Source organism: Elephantulus edwardii, unplaced genomic scaffold (assembly GCF_000299155.1).
Source record: "Elephantulus edwardii isolate Elephantulus edwardi_28Jun2011 unplaced genomic scaffold, EleEdw1.0 scaffold00105, whole genome shotgun sequence".
Taxonomy (NCBI): Eukaryota; Metazoa; Chordata; class Mammalia; order Macroscelidea; family Macroscelididae; genus Elephantulus; species Elephantulus edwardii.
Genome location: NW_006399855.1, coordinates 8,406,010 through 8,411,072, shown reverse-complemented (window position 1 = coordinate 8,411,072; position 5,063 = coordinate 8,406,010).

Here is a 5,063-nt window from a genome sequence, read left to right as displayed (position 1 = left end):
TTTTTTTTAAATGAGGTTATAAATATTTAAAATATGTGCTATTCAAAAATGCTTGGTAAGAAGATAGTTCTATGAAGTCCTTGTAACTTTAGAGAGAGCTCTGGTAGTGTCATCAGTAAGGAGTTGTACTACCAGCAATACATAAATGATGCCTATTGTTTCTAACTTCATAGTTCTTTAACAACCTGGTTTAGATAGTAAAGGGTATGAAGATGGAAGTCACAGGCTCAACTCAAGAGTTCATCCTTTTGTGCCTTCCAAGAACAGTGGAGTCCCTTAGTGTTTCTTATGTAGGATAAGGAATTCCAGGCATATATTTAGTATGAAATAACAAGTTGGCATAGGACATAAAGCTAAAAATAGATTTTGCATTTTTACAGCATTGTTTTGGGGTGTTGTTGTTGGTTTTAAAAAAGGCCAAATAAAAATTTGCACCAGAAACCAAATGTTGCTGAGAAAGCTTAAAATATTTCTTTCTTAGCCCAGTGGCCCTTTTTAGGCCAAAACGTGGCCCCTAGTATCTTTCACTCCACAAATCTTTTATTCTCCAAAATTGTTATTTTTCATGCTGTCACTTCAGCTCTCCCTATCTTCATTTTTTTTTTAAATATAAGAAAATCCCTTCACTGAAGTTCCAATAATCATGGGTGAAGAACAAAATGGCATATCTATGTGTTCCGCGTGTTCGGTTTGCCATCTGTTAGTGGAACCCCAGAAAAAAAAATGTTTTCGAGGAAGGAGTCATAATACGCTTTAAATGTGAACATTCTATACTGATAGATAAAGAATTGCCTATCTTTAGTAAATGAATGAGTTTTCAGTTTTTCACAATTAGTAAAATGATCATCCTTGGGTATCTGGAGACTATTAAGAATAGACTTGATGAGAAAGTGTATGTTAAATTTTAACAGACATTGCCAATTGCTCTTTAAAAAGATTGTAAACTTACACCAAGGTATGAGATTAATTCTCCCTATTTTTTTAAAAACTTTTTCTTTTATCATTTTCACAATCTAGTGAGTGAAAAACTTATTTTCAGTAGATTAGCTAGCCATAAGACTCCATTATCCAATTTGAGGAAATGGTGCTCTTTTTTTTTCATTTATTTTAATGAACGTTTACAGAGACTTCGGGTTTACATTCATTGATAGTTGCACACTTTCCTCCCTGCCCACCTCTCCCCCCAGTTTGCTTTTCTCTTTGAAAAGTAAAAAAAAAAAAAATTAAGGAAATGGTATTTTATTAGAAATTTTGCATACAGTTTTAATTGGCAAGGATAGAGGTCTTAAAAAACTGAAGAATTAATGAGCTGAAATAGCCACAAGTAACTGAAGTTTATTTTGAATAGACAGAGTAGTGAAGAGCATAAACTTTGCTACTTTTGGAGTAGACTCGGGGGTATCAGCCCAGCCCTTACCAGTCATGTGACCGTAGATAAGTTATTCTTTCAGTACTTTGGTTTTCTTTTCATTAGATGATAATCAGAACTTGCCTGCCAGGCTTTCCTTCATAGTCCATCTTGATCTGAAAACTTGTTGATAGCAACAAAAGCCTCCACTGATGGATGGTAGATGGAGGCAGCAATAAAACCCAGTCTCTCACTAGAGTTCTGCCACTTAAACCACACTGTCCTCAACTGAGGATGATGCAAATACGCCTAAAGCAGCTTACAGAAAAGGCAACAATCAATAAATGTGATCAATGTCATAATTGGTGAGCACAGGATACATATAGCCCAGCTTGGGAGGGATGAAGGACTAAAAGTCTTACCTGGAAAAAGTTCTGTCTCAACTGATTGCTGATTGCTCAAGCAATAGAAATGAACTACTAGGGCAAGCTGTAAGGGTGGGAAGGCATTCCAGGCAAAGTTAATCATTGGCCCTTTATGAGCGTTTGTCTCTTCCTGCTTTCTACTCACTGATAATAAGATGAATACGCCTCTTGTCCTACTCAAATATACATCTTAAAGGAAATGACAGCCAGCTAAATATAATAAAGCACAAGATTGCCCTAAAAGCACACAAAACAAACCTGGTTAATTGTTGCTCACCAAATGAACGCTTTTAAACCATGTTTTTATGTGGTGGATGGCCCGACTGAACTATGTGTATTCTTGCTTTCCTGCCTCGGTGTCTTGACTCATGGGAGTGCCAGTTGTGTCTGCCAACTTGTCTGTTAAGATCTTAGCCTTTATGCAAAGCCTGTTCACAGTTTTGGTTTGTTTGGATCCACAGTCAATACTTGGCACCAGCAGCCAGGAAATTAAAAGACTGTAGTATTGAGACTGTATTGTTTGCAGTTAGAGACCTCTCTAAAATGTTTAAGTGCAAAGATATCAGTCTGGAGACTAATCACTTGCTATGCATTAGAGAGCTGGACAATGACTAGGGATGATAGAAGGACAGTTGATGCCTTTGCGCTGTGGTGTTGGAGAAGAGTGTTAAATATACAATGGACTGCTAAGAAAACGAACAGGTGTGTCCTGGAGAGGGTGAAGCTGGCCTTCTCCTTGGAGGCAAGGATTCTGAAGCTTCATCTGACATACTTTGGACATGTTGCAAGGAGGGACCAGTCCTTGGAGAGGGACATCATGCTTGAGAGGGTGGAGGGACAACGCAGGAGAGGAAGACCCTTGATGAGATGGATTGATTCAGTGACTGGGGTAATAATGGGGGCAGGTGTGTCAGAGATGGTGAGATTGGTACAGGACAGAGCAGAGTTTAGAGCTGTTGTACATAGGGTTGCTATGAGTCGCAGGCGACTCAGTGGCACATAACAACAACAATCTGCTATTGCTGCTGTAACAATTCCCCACAAACTTACTGGCTTAAAACAACTCAAATTTTACCCACTTCTGGAGTTCATAAATCCAAACTTTTGAGTCTTGTGCAACACAATTTCACATGAGGTTATATTCTTTTCTGGAGGCTGTAACAATCTGTTTATATGCTCAACCCAGCTGCTAGTGGCTGATGCATTTCTTAATTTGTGACTTCCATTTTCAACACTAGCAATGACCAGTCAAGTCTTTCTCAGGATGCTATTGTTTGGGTTAATTTCTACTACTTCCATCTTGTAAAGACCCTCTACTCCTCTTTCATTTAAAGACTTGTGGTTGTAATAGGCCCATCCAGATAAATTAGATAATCAGCTGATAATCAAATTTAATTCCCCTGACAGCTTTAGTTTTTCATGCCATGTAACAATCACGTTCTGTGGATGGTGTCCTCCTAGGAGAAGGGGTGTTATTGTAACAACTACATTCTTTTTTTTTTCTAATTGAATTTTATTTTGTGTGTGTATACCATCAAATCAGATCTGACTGGTACAGGAGGAGATTGACCCTCCTCCAGCAGTCTGGTGGAATTGAACCATTCACCCCTGGGATTGCAGTGCAGCTTCTTGCCGCTAGGCCATGCTTCTTGCCACTAGGCCACCAGAGCTCCCAACAACTACATTCTTAAAGGGAGCTTTCATGGCCTAGTGATAAAGAGTTGCACTGCCAACTTAAAGGCATGAGGTTCAAAGCTACCAGCTGCTCTCCAGGAGAAAGATGGGCAGCAGTGTCTTCCATGAGATTTACTACCTCTGAAAATCCACTGAAGAGTCAGCTAGGAATCAGTTCCAATTCAACAGTCCATAAGAACAACACTCCTGAAGACATGAAGCATCAGATAAGTCCCTCTTAGCATCAGTTCCAAATCACAGCATCATCCTCCATTGTATTTCTAAGATTATAAATTTTCTAGAAGGGGACTGTGTGTCTTCTGTGCAGTAGTTGGCAGGCTATACCACTAACCTTTAGGTTAGCAGGCCAGCATTTAAGCTCCTATGCTAATAGGACTCCTATTAGGGCACTTCCTAATTTCCACTTCTGAGGTTTTGTTTTCTTAAACCTAGAAGCTTTCATGACAGACTCTTCAGGGATGTTAGTCTTTGACCCTAGAAGCGTTCAGTGCATTGTATATTATAGGATGTGAAGGGATCCACAAGCCAAACAACCTAAATGAAGTTTCACTAAAAATTATCACCAAAGGAAAACTTTGAAATGCCAAAAAATGAAATAATAAACTAAATTTTAAATTGCTACACTTGATATAGAAAGGCAATGAGTTCCATAATACAGGCTCAGAGAAAACATTTATGTGACTTGGTTATGGTACTATGGCCAGATAGAACTACTGCCGATACAAAAATGATACTAGGGGGGAGGCATGGGCAGGGAGAAAAGTGCAATAATGAATGAATGGAAATCCAAAGTCTCTGTAAACTTTCATTAAAATTAATAATTTTTTTAAAAAGGAAAAATGAGGCGCTCTGGTGGCCTAGTGGCAAGAAGCTGCACTGCAATCCCAGAGAAGCATGGTTCGAATCTACCAGATGCTCTGCCAGGAAAGGAGGGACAATCTCCTCCTGTACCAGTCAGATCTGATTTGACGGTACACAGACACACACACACACACAGTAATTTTTAAAAAAGAGGAAAAAATGACACTGATTAATAGATTTGTCTCATGGGGAACATTGTAAGTCTTGTGTCTTCACACCTGTAGTGTAAAGAAAATGCATACTATTGGGGCTTGGCACTCTGATTAGGATGGGACAGAAAAACGGAATTTAGTAAAGGAAAATCAGCAGTTATGCCTTATATTAATAGCTACAGTGTCAGTTCATCTCCCAGGGAGAAGAGTTCTCTCTACTAACATCTATGGGATACTTCACATCTGCCTTGAACATGGATTGCTCTTCTGCCAGTACATTCATTCTTCAAGCATAGTTTAAAAGTTGGTTATATGTAGAGAAGCTGGGCAATTAAACAGATCTAATACCATGAGATGATGTTATACTAGCTACAAGAAAGCACAAAATGCTTTAGAGAAGAACTTAAGATGCTGCTTAGTTTAGACCAAGAGAGTCATTTTGTTGTGCTGCTGTGTTCTCAAAGAGGATCTGTTTTCTCCACATGGTAGAGTTCTAATGTGAGTCCTAATAGATACATAGGTGTTCGCTAAGCTTTGTTACAAAGACTAAAAGTTGAGAAACTTTGGGCTGATGAATAGATG